Consider the following 11,547-nt stretch of genomic DNA (forward strand, 5'->3'; position numbering starts at 1 on the left):
GTAGTGAATCCAGTACCAGAGACCCAATCAGCACGAGAACTGGCAAAGAAAACAGCACCAGAACCATTGCCAGCACTGAATCCGGTGCTTGCAACCCCATCTGCAACTCCAACACCAGAGGGCACCATCGAACCTTCACTGGCAGCAGCAGCTAAACCTGCGCAAGAGGCTCAGCCAGAGCCTGAAATACCACATAGTGCACCAGCAGAGAGTGGTTCACAGTCAACGGAACTAGCCCCATCACCTGCCTCGCTTCCAGAGGGACCAAGCCCACGTCCACAATCCAGTGAGGAACTGATGTCTCCAGCATCAAGGGAACAGTTCCAGGATGAACAGGAAGCACATGAAAGTCTCCAGGGAGCTTGGACGGTGGCACAGAGCAACCCACCGCCTCTCAGCTCTTCTAATAGATCCTGGTTAGTGGTAGAAAGACAACTTTTATACAAGAAAACTCTTTCTGGTGGGCACCAGGAAGATTGGCATCCTCAGAGACAATTGGTAATTCCAACTAAGTAATAGAATATCTGGGTTGGAAGGGACCTCAGGAGGTCATCTAGTCCAACCCCCTGCTCAAAGGGGGACCAATCCCCAGATTTTTGCTTCAGATCCCTGAATGGCCCCCTCAAGAATTGAATTCACAACCTTGGGTTTAACAGGCTAATGCTCAAACCACTGAGCTATCCCTCCAGCCAAGTAAAGCCCTTGAGCTTAGCCCATGATCATTCTAGTGGCCATGCTGGGGTGAACAGGTGAACAGGACCAAAGACCGTTTGGGGAGATCATTCCACTAGGAGGGAATGGGCAAGGATATTTCTACCTATGTCTGGTCTTGTGAGGTGTGCCAAAGAGTGGGGAACCCCACGACCAGGTCAAAGCCCCTCTCCAGCCACTCCCCATAATTGAGGTTCCATTTCAGTGAGTAGCTTTGGATATTCTGGGTCCTTTCCCGAGAAAGACACCCAGAGGAAAGCAGTACATACTGACTTTCATGGATTTTGCCGCCCTATGGCTGGAAGCAGTAGCTCTAAGCAACACCAGGGCTAAAAGTGTATGCCAGGCATTAACAGACATTTTTGCCAGGATAGGTTGGCCCTCCGACATCCCTACGGATTTAAAAGCTATGATGGGTATTCGTAGGGTGGTTACTATGGTTGTGATACATCCATTTTATTTCAAAAACAACCCCCAAACTTTAAGCATGAAAGAAACATGTTTAAAAAAGAAACAAGCCCCAAGGCATTCATTGATATCTGCAAGGGGCCCCACACTTGGGAATGGGTACAGTAACATTAAGGATTGTTGTGCATGGTGATTTACTGTTTAATACTGTAAGCAGGCCCCAAAGAAAAATGTATTTTAACTAAAAAAAAAAATTAGCCAAAAGCAGCTCAGTTGTGCAGACAACTTAATTCTGCCACCCCAGATCACAAAAGGGAATGTTAGGGGAGGGGGGCCTAAAGTCCTTAAGTATCTATTAATTCAGAGTTGTGGTGATCAAATCAACCTTTTAACTACAGACTTTTGAAGTCTGTTTGAAATAAAGAGCTAGGATGGTAAAAAAAACCCTCAGGATTTTTGGAGACTGTCCTCTTTCAACAGAAACTATCTTGAATCGAATTGCTGCTGGACTTCAAGAGGAGGTATGCTCCCTGTTTTTAACTCTGGGTACTGCCCGGGCCTGTGGACCTCTGGCTCCTTGGGATCCTGTTGGAAGCCGTCCCCATGGGGGAGCAAGTAGCAGCTGTCAACAGCCGGAATCTGGAGTCAGGGCCAGGCCAAGATGTGTTCCTGCCCAGGGTGTGTCTGTGCCATGCCCCTAGCGTGTCGGGTCTCTGCACCGTGTGCTTGTGCCATGCCCTGAGTGTGTCTGGTTTGTGAACTGTGTGTCTGTGCCATGCACCCAAAGTTTCTGGTCTCTGCCCCGTGTGTCTGTGCCATGCACCGAGCATGTCTGGTCTCTGCACCGTGTGCTTGTGCCGTGCCCCGAGTGTCTCTGCTCAGTGCACAGTGTGTCTGTGACATGCCCCAAGCGTGTTTAATCTCCGCACTGTGTGTCTATCCTAAGCATCCAGCATTTCTGGTCTCTGTAATGTGTGACTGTGCCCTGCAGTGAATGTGTCTGGTTTGTGAACTGTGTCTGTGCCACACCCTGAGCCTATCTGATCTCTGCACCCTGTGTCTGTGCCGTGCACCGAGTGTATCTGGCCTGTGCACTGTGCCTGTGCTGTTCATTGAGTGTGTCTGGTCTCTGCCTTGTGGGTCTGTGCTGTGCACCCAGCGTTTCTTATCTCTGCACAGTGAGTCCATGCCATACCTCGCACGTGTCTGGTCTCTGCACCGTGTGCTGTGCCATGCGCCGTGTGTGTCTGGTCTGTGCACCGTGTATCTGCACCATGCACTGATTGCGTTTGCTCTGTGCACTGTGTCTGTGCAATGCACCAAGTGTGTCTGGTCTCTGTGTTCCATGCCCCGAGCATGTCTGGTCTCGGCACCGTGTTTCTGTCCCATGCACCCAGAATTTCTGGTCCCTGAACTGTGTGTCTGTGCCCTGCACTGAGTGTGTCTGGTATCTGCACTGTATGTCTCTGCCATGCACCGGCGTGTGTGTGTCTGTGTGTTTCCCTGCTGCCCTCTGCTGGAGGGGCTGAGTTCTGCTCTGTGTGTGCATGTGTGAGAGAGAGTGGGTCCCCCTGCTGGGTATGATGTATGTGTGTGTGTGTGCTATAAGTACACACTGTCACCCCCTGATTGCCTGGTGACATTTAGGGTTGTGTCCACCTGGAAAGGTGCTGGGGGGGGCACGTATCTAGGCCCTGCTCTGCCCCTCCCCTATTCCCCACCCCAGCTGGCCGGGGGTGAGGCCCTGCCCTGCTTCCTCAGCCAGCTGCTGCTTTCACTTTCCCCTGCTGGCTGATTCAGGAGGAGCCAGAGCGGGAGGAGGGCAGCAGCAGAGAGCCGGAGCCAGAGCCGGAGGAGGGCAGCAGGAGAGAGCCGGGGGCCCAGACAAAGCGAAGCAGGGGAGGCCCCTGCAGGAAGAGGGGCAGTGAGGAGCCCACAGATGGTGAGAGAGCAGCTGAGACACTGAGGGCGAGCCGGGGTGAGCTGTGCCCACAGATTGCTGCCCCTTCCCGGAGACCATCAACCCCACCTGAGCGCAGCCCAGCCTGGAGATAGTAAGAGATTCCCCCTGCTTGGGATTTTCCTGCCTCCACCCTGGAATTCCCCCTATACCCCCTCCCCCTTAGCGGTCAGCTGCAGTGTTGCCAATTTAGCCATTTTCCAACCCCCCTGTACATTGGAACATCCCCTCTCCTGTCAGTCCCTGGGGAACACCCGGCCCCTGGGCCCCCTTCGCTCCTCCCCTGGTATTGCTGCAGTTTGGGGCTGTGTTTGGGGCAGCTGCTAGGCCACCCTGCAGAGGAACTCATGCTGGGGAAGGTGTCTGGCCTGTGGCCCGTGAGCAGGTGGATTAGATGGGCCCCAGGGCAGTCCCCTTCTGCTCTGCAATCGATGAAGTTGTGGCTGAAAAAACTGTGCCCAGCTCTGGTTCCTCAGACTTTCCCCTGGCTTTAGTTGAAATAGCCGGGCCCCCCAACAGGTCCTCTGTTCCTGTGCACGGATCTGGGATTGGGGCCGAGAGAGCTGTGCGCTCCCCGTCTTCCTGCCAGGCCTTTGGGGCGAGCGAGAGCAGCTGCAGAGCTCCACGCGGCTCCTCTGAGCTGGAGAGCAGCCAAGGGAGAAGGCTGGGTCTGAGCATGGCTCTGCCTGTTCACAGCTGAGATATTGTCCCCGTCAGTGACAGGGTGCTGGGCTGGCTCAAAAATCTCCCCACTTATTTCCGAGAGTTCGTGGGAGCTGAGATCTAGTGAAAATTCTCACCTGTGGGGCTGCGCAGCGCTCAGAATAATGGAGGCCCTGATCTCAGCCAGGGTCTGTGCAGCACCTGACACAACGGGGGCCCTGATCTCAGCCAGGGTATGTGCAGTGCCTGGAACAATGGCGTCCCGGTCTTAGTTCCTATGCACTATATTACAAATAATAAATAAAGATTAAAACCAAACTACTCCTGTTTTTTCCACGCTGCCCCTGCCTCATTCAGTGCATTGATCGAATACGCAAGGGGCAGAGTTAAGGTTGCATGGGCCACCATAAATTTGCCTTTTCCTAACTTTTGAAGGCTGGACACTGCACTGTCAGTGCAGGATTTTCTGGACATAGCCTTAACTAGGAGCTGAAATATTTCTTCTTCTCTGCCGCAGATAGAGTGCCATGGCTCTCGTTGGGTTCCTGACAGAGGCAATTTTTAATGTGCAGCAGAGAACGCTGGAGTCTTTTAACAGCCACACCCTCAGCATCGCCGTCACGGGGGAGTCGGGCTCTGGGAAGTCCTCCCTCATCAACGCCATGCGGGGGCTACGTGCTGGTGATGAAGGTGCTGCTGGAAGTGGGATGCTCGATACCATGACAGAGCCGATGGCTTATCTAGATCCCGTCCTCCCAGGCGTCACCCTCTGGGACCTGCCAGGGGTGGGGTCGCCATATTTCCCTCTAGACACCTTCTTTGAGCAGCACAATTTGAGCCAATACGAGTTCTTCATCATTGTTGGCTTCCAGCGCTTCCGCTTCGAACACGCCAGGCTGGCCTGTGAGATCCAGAGAATGGGGAAGAGGTTCTACTTTGTGCGCTCAAAAGCCGACGCGGACCTGGACGCTTCCAGGAGGCAGCGTCCTTCCAGCTACAATGAGGAGAGGATCCTGGAGCAGATCAGGGAGGACTGCAGGAGAGGCCTAGCAGCTGAAGGAGTGGGCCACCCACAGGTTTTTGTCGTGTCCAGCTGGGAACCCAACCGCTACGATTTTCCCCTCCTGCGGCAAACTTTGCAGACGGAGCTGCTGCACCTGAAGAGACACGCCTTCCTGCTTAGCCTGCCTGCTGTCGCCTTGCCCATCATCAACCAGAAAAAAGCCGCCCTGAAGGTGGAGATTTGGAAAATAGCCCTTTTCTCATGTCTTCTCGCTGCTGTTCCTGTCCCAGGACTCTCTCACTTGTGCACCTTCTTTGTCTTCCGGAAACACCTGTTTGGATACTACAGCAACTTCGGCGTGGACAACAGATCCCTCCTTGCTCTCGCCCGGCAGGTTGGGAGGCCCTTGTGGGAGCTGATGGCCGTGATGACGTCCTTGGGAACGACCCCCATGATGGCTCTGAAACTGTTGTTGGATTCAGTGGGGGCCGCCATGATGGTAGCGGAATATTCGTGGAAGCGCCTCCCCGTATTTGGTGCCCTGGTGTCTGGAGGGGTGGCACTGGTTACCACGTTCTTCATGTTGCGAAAGTGTTTGGACTCGGTAGCTGACAACACCCAGCGAGTTCTGAGCAAAGCTCTGGAGGTAGAAAGGGAAAACGCCATCTAGGATTTGATGTTGCATTGCATGAGCCTCCTGCTGTCTAGAAGACACAGTCTTGGACTTCAAGCAGGAAAGATTCATGGTTCTCCATCCAGGAGTTGCATGGGAAGAAATTGTCTCAAGTAAAATTTTGCTTATTTTGCCTTATACTCCATTTTGCTAGCTTTGAATTAGTACAAAGAATTCGTTCTGAGTTTATATTTTGATGATTGTGTTAACGTTTGTTCTTCGAAGGATAGACGTTGTATGGCTGTAATTGCCGTATTTACTGTTTGGTGAGAGTGAAGAATGTATGGTAATTAACTGAAAAAGGACAACTGGTTAGATAAATGTCTATCAGGGATGGTCTAGACAGTATTTGGTCCTGCCACGAGGGCAGGGGACTGGACTCGATGACCTCTTGAGGTCCCTTCCAGTCCTAGAGTCTATGAATCTATGAATAAAATTGGGCCGGATGGTCAAGAAGGGAGTGGAGGAGTCAAGAGGCACCAACTTTATTATCAATCCCCAGATGGCAGATTGACGACTCTAAAGCAAAGGCATACACCCCAAGGATGAGATAAGGAGTTGAGCCAAAGGGATGAGATAAGAAACAGCTGCGGAACCTCCCCGTAACAACTCAAAATAATGCTAATTAACAGCAACCTTGCATACCTCGTGATTGACAGCTCCGGTGTGACATAGCAAGGCCCATAGACTTGTATGGGAACTTATCACTCTAAAAAAAGGGTGTATTGCCATAGGACTTTGGGTTCGTTCTGCATCAACATCGGAGCTTTGAACGCGTTCGACGGAGGCCCAGCTCCCCTCCCTCGTGTGCACGTTCAGCTGGCCACTGGAACTGACCGAGTAACATTAGGACTGGTAACTATAAGATCCAGCTGCAGAACCTTTTGGGGGGTGTGTGTGTGTGTGTGTGAATGGAAGCACATGCTGATTTTAATACTTAAATTGTACTCTCAATAAACGCGGCGTATTGCCTTATCCCCTTTAAAAGATTCCGTGTGATTCTTATAAGCATAACACATGTTCAGTCCTCATAAACCATCTGGGGCACCGTTGCACACCAGTCAAAGCGCCCATAATAAAGGAGACAGACTCAGTGACAGCTCAACGCTCCTGAGGTTTTACCCCACAAGAAATGAGGCAGCTTCCTTGTTGACATTCATACAACAAAAATAAAATTATACTGAATCCAGTTCTATCAACCTAGGTCCCACTGGGCTCCTCCATCCCTTCTGTATCTGAGCATCTTACAACCATGAATGGACCAGATCCCCACACTGGGGCAAATCAGCTGTCACTCCATTGGAGTCAATGGGGCCAGATCCCAGCTGGGGTCAATCGGCCGTAGCTCCATTGGAGTCAGTGGGGCCAGACCCCAACTGGGGTCAATCGGCCGTAGCTCCATTGGAGTCAATGGGGACAGACCCCAACTGGGGTCAATTGGCCGTAGCTCCATTGCAGATTAGAGGCTAAAGACCTTGTCCTCATGGAAAAGTTTTTCAGTATAACCTAATGTGTGAATTGAAACCGATAGAATGATCCTGGTGGAACATCGTGTGTGGACGCTCTCACTCCGGCAGAAGAGTGACTTATTTTCAGTTTTGTTTATGTCACTTGGGGTTGGGGGGGGTTTAAGCTGAGCCGGAGAATGTCACTGTTCTACCGGCACAAGAGCGTTCCTGGGGCAGGGGGTTAGAGCAGCGGACCCAGTACACCTGGCCTTTGAAGACGAGGCCTAAAAGACTGATTAAAATCCTGCCCTGTGAATCCGGTCAGTGGCATTTAGCTGCAATGCTGGGGCATTGGTTTGCTGTGTGGGGTGTTTCATGCTGATCCGTATCATTTTGTTGTTTCTTTTCACTTTTTCTTTGCTTGCTTCTCGAATCTACGTATTGCCAATAGTCTTACACTTAGGTTGAAAGCTCTTCTGGGAGGGCCTGTCTTTTTGTTATATCTTCGTACAGCGCCTGGCACAATGGGGCCCTGGTTTCTATTTGCTACCGTAATACAAACAACTCACAATGATTGGCCGGGTACCGTGTGCCATCTCTGTATCAACAGGCTGACAGTCAGTATCGATTCTAATCACAGCGTCTTGCCATCATGTGACGCTTTATTGACTCATTCACTCCCTGCCGCAGATCATGTTTAACGTAATAATGCCGTTAGATTCGACACCCGCCAGCCAGTGCGTATCCGCATTTACCTTCATTCCCTAATCTCGGTATTTGTTGCCTTTGGGTTTATAGTCACTGCGCTGGTTTAATAAAGGTACATTAAACACACACCGCTGCCTGCAGCTTCTTGGGCATCTCTCTCGCTTGAGATACGGGGATCTCGCTGGTATCCGCAGTCGCGCTCGGCAGGGGAAAGAGCCCTCAGTATAACTGCCATACGCAGCTGGGAACGTGCACCCGTCACTAGAGCCCTGCAAATCCATAGGGATCCGCTATAGATCTTGGACCATTTTTGCGATACCAGGGTGGATGCAAATACAAATTCTGTATCTACACAGGGCTCTGACAGTAAAAGCCGTGTGGGCAGCTGTGAGGAACCGCGGTGTGGACCCTCCACCTGCCCTGGGCAGGGAGTCTGGGGGGCAGGGTTCAGGGACGCTGGGCGAGGGCTGCTCAGGCCTCCCACCCAGGGCAAGTGGAGGGACCCAGGCTCCCCACAGCTGCCAGCGCAGCTCTCCCCGGACCGGCTCCAGCGAAGGGGGAGGATGCCTGAAAGCCTCAGCCTGCCCTAATGTAAAGCCCTGCAAAGCGGCTGATATCTGCAGATCTCCACAGATAATTTTTGCAGCACGCACATTGGATATGGAGACACATTTTTGTATCAATGCAGGGCTCTACCCATAACAAACAAATTCCCAGATGCCTCACCGGCTTCATCATCCAGGCAGATTTCAGCTGCAGCTCCAGTTAGAGTCCTCAGCTGGACTGGTGTTCGCACCTTCCAAAGAGGTGTTGAAAAAGCTACAAGGATGGTTCAGAGTCTGGAAAAGCTGCCTGACCCTGAAAGCACGATCGGTTTGGTTTATCCAAGATGGTTCCATGTCTAGTTGGCAGCTGGTATCAAGCGGAGTGCCCCAAGGGTCAGTCCTGGGGCCGGTTTTGTTCAATATCTTCATTAAAGATCTGAAAGATGGCATGCACTGCACCCTCAGCAAGTTTGCGGATGACACTAAACTGGGAGGAGTGGTAGATACCCTGGAGGGTAGGGATAGGATACAGAGAGACCTAGACAAATTAGAGGATTGGGCCAAAAGAAATCTGATGAGGTTCAACAAGCACAAGTGCAGAGTCCTGCACTTAGGACGGAAGAATCCCATGCATGGCTACAGACTAGGGACCGAATGGCTAGGCAGCAGTTCTGCAGAAAAGGACCTGGGGATTAGAGTGGACGAGAAGCTGGATATGAGTCAACAGTGTGCCCTTGTTGCCAAGAAGGCTAACGGCATTTTGGGCTGTATAAGTAGGGGCATTGCCAGCAGATCGAGGGACGTGATCATTCCCCTCTATTCAACATTGGTGAGGCCTCATCTGGAGTACTGTGTCCAGTTTTGGGCCCCACACTACAAGAAGGATGTGAAAAAATTAGAAAGAGTCCAGTGGAGGGCTGGAGCACATGACTTAGGAGGAGAGGCTGAGGGAACTGGCATTGTTTAGTCTTCAGAAGAGAAGAATGAGGGGGGATTTGATAACTGCTTTCAACTACCAAGAGAATGGATCTAGACTGTTCTCAGTGGTGGCAGATGACAGAACAAGGAGCAATGGTTTCAAGTTGCAGTGAGGGAGGTTTAGGTTGAATATTAGGAAAAACTTTTTCACGATGTAAGCAGAGTTAGGATGAGCGCTACCCTGGTATCTGGTGGTGAATTATGGCGACTGTGGAAAAGAACTTCAGGGGCTGATCTCGTTTGCATAGGCACACCCACCCTGCCTAGCATGAGCCCACAGCAGCCCCAATGGTCACTTTGGCTGCTGTGGGATCCCCAGTTTCTCTGTTATTGGGGCAGGAAGAATAAAGTGTTGTTACCCTGATTATGTAAATCAAGGACAGTGGGACTGTTTTATGACAAAGGGACTTGCCATCAACTAAGTAGCACTCACTAGGCAAGGGACATGGGTTCCAAAACCCAGTGAATTGAAGGAGATTGGGGGTAGGTGTTCTGCCCTAGGGCTGGAATGCCAATTGCATTCCTGCATCTGCTGTGGAATAGCAAAGCTAATTTTGATTCTATTAGGAATCTAGTTACAGGCTGCTGAGCTGAATTTATTTTGGGCTGATGGTGCACCAGCACCAAGGCTCCCCTGTTACAAGCTGAAATCACTAGAGAGCTATAATTACTAAGAGCTTAAATCACTGAGTACTGTGTTAAGTAGTGGGGGAGGGGCTAAAGATAAATTGCTGAGTGGCTGGTGGAGAGGAGCAGAGCAGTTTGTGGGATGGCTGGAGTAGCTTATGGGACAGCTGGTGGAGCAGAGTGGAGTGGCTTGTGGGACGACTAGTGGAGCAGAGCGGAGTGGCTCACAGTGAAGGTTGCAGCAGAACCCCACAGAGAGGCGGGGCAGTTGGCCTGGGACCACGTAAGGCGCCTCTTAAACTCTCATCCCATTTCCACCCAGGCTGGGAGGTAAAACTCTGCAGATAAACTTTTGAACTCTGGGACAGCACTGACCAGGGACAGAGACTTTTGGGTTGTTGGACTTTGGATGATTTTGGGGTTGCTGGATTCAAGAACCCAAGGGAAAGGACATGGCCTAATTTGCTGGGGTTGGTTTTTGCTTATGATTTGGTTTATGAACCCTAGTTGTGGTGTTTTCCCAATTTAATGCTGATATCGTTTACCTCATGTTATTAAAGATTTTCTGTTACACCAAGACTCTGTGCTTGCGAGAGGGGAAGTATTGCCTCTCTGAGGTGCTCAGGGGTGTGTGTAAGATTTTCCCAGGTCCCTGGGTGGGGGCTCAAGCTGGTTTTGCATTGCATTGTTGAGAGGGAACCCCTATGTACTGAACCTGGCCCTTGCTGCTATCAACTCGCCCTGGCAGAAGGGTTACATTTCTTGGGGCTTGTCCGGGATAGTCTGGGTCAGTACCTCCCACAAGCAGAACTTGGGTGATCCATTAAATTGGGAAAACCCAAAATCTTATTGTTGTTGTTTTGATCTGTTATATTGGGGGGGGGAAATTACAGTTTGTATAATGGTCCTACACTTGCTATAGGATTGGTGCAAGGGGATGAATATTAACCCTAGGAACTTTCTTCTGGTGCCAGGGGTGCCGGAGGTATTCGGTGAGGGCTCAATAGACCCTGTCTTAAGGGCATCCACTGAGTACCTGAGTAAGTGCAAAATGCGTGGGCGCATGTTTGTGAGGGAGGAGGGGGCTTTTGCTGTACTGTGTGAGCTGCCATCGACTGTGGACCCTCTACAGGTTCCAGGCACGATAGCAGTGGAAGATGGTTAGTGGACGGTAATAACCACTGGGAGCCAGCCCTCACCAGCCCCTGCCTCTGATGTAGAGTTTTTAAAGAAAATGTCGGCCTTTTGGGGAAAGAGGGAAAGACTTTGGCTGATATGCCGGGTCTGTTGGGCCTTGACCCAGGAGTCCCACACCAGGAGACTGTTCCTTCACCTGATGAGTGGGCGAAGGCTTTGGGGCAAGCATTAGAGAAGGTTGTGCCACCCCACCCTGAGCCAAGCCCCTATTGTAAAGTGAGGTTGTTTTCTGGGGGTCCCACCCCAATACCTGGGGAGGAAGCATTTGAACCCTGGCTGGAACACACCACTGAAATGCTACAGGAGTGGGCGGTGCCTGATGCTGAAAAGAGAAGGCAACTAGTAGAGTGCCTCAGGGGGCCAGCCCTAGATGTGATTCGCACCCTGAAGCTTAGTAACCCTGGGGTCAAGGTGAAGGACTGCCTAGAGGCCCTTGATCACGCCTTTGGGAGAACCAAGAACTTGTTTATTGCAAGTTCCTCAATGACAGGCAACAAAAGGGAGAGAAGGTTTCTGCCTATATCCAGAGGCTGGAGAAATTATTGCAGAGAGCCATCATGAGGGGAGCAGTAGCGGTTGTGCAAATGGACCGGACTAGATTGGCTCAGATTGTGAAAGGAATTCTA

At 51.3% G+C, this 11,547-nt stretch overlaps 1 pseudogene; it reads left to right on the top strand.

Annotated features, from left to right (window-relative positions):
* The first annotated feature begins 4,228 nt into the window (after positions 1 to 4,228).
* LOC112121212 lies at positions 4,229 to 5,743 on the top strand (annotated as a pseudogene).
* The last annotated feature ends 5,804 nt before the right edge of the window (positions 5,744 to 11,547 follow it).

This window comes from Terrapene carolina, unplaced genomic scaffold (genome assembly GCF_002925995.2).
Source record: "Terrapene carolina triunguis isolate 2854851 unplaced genomic scaffold, T_m_triunguis-2.0 Scaffold30129, whole genome shotgun sequence".
Lineage (NCBI taxonomy): Eukaryota > Metazoa > Chordata > Testudines > Emydidae > Terrapene > Terrapene triunguis.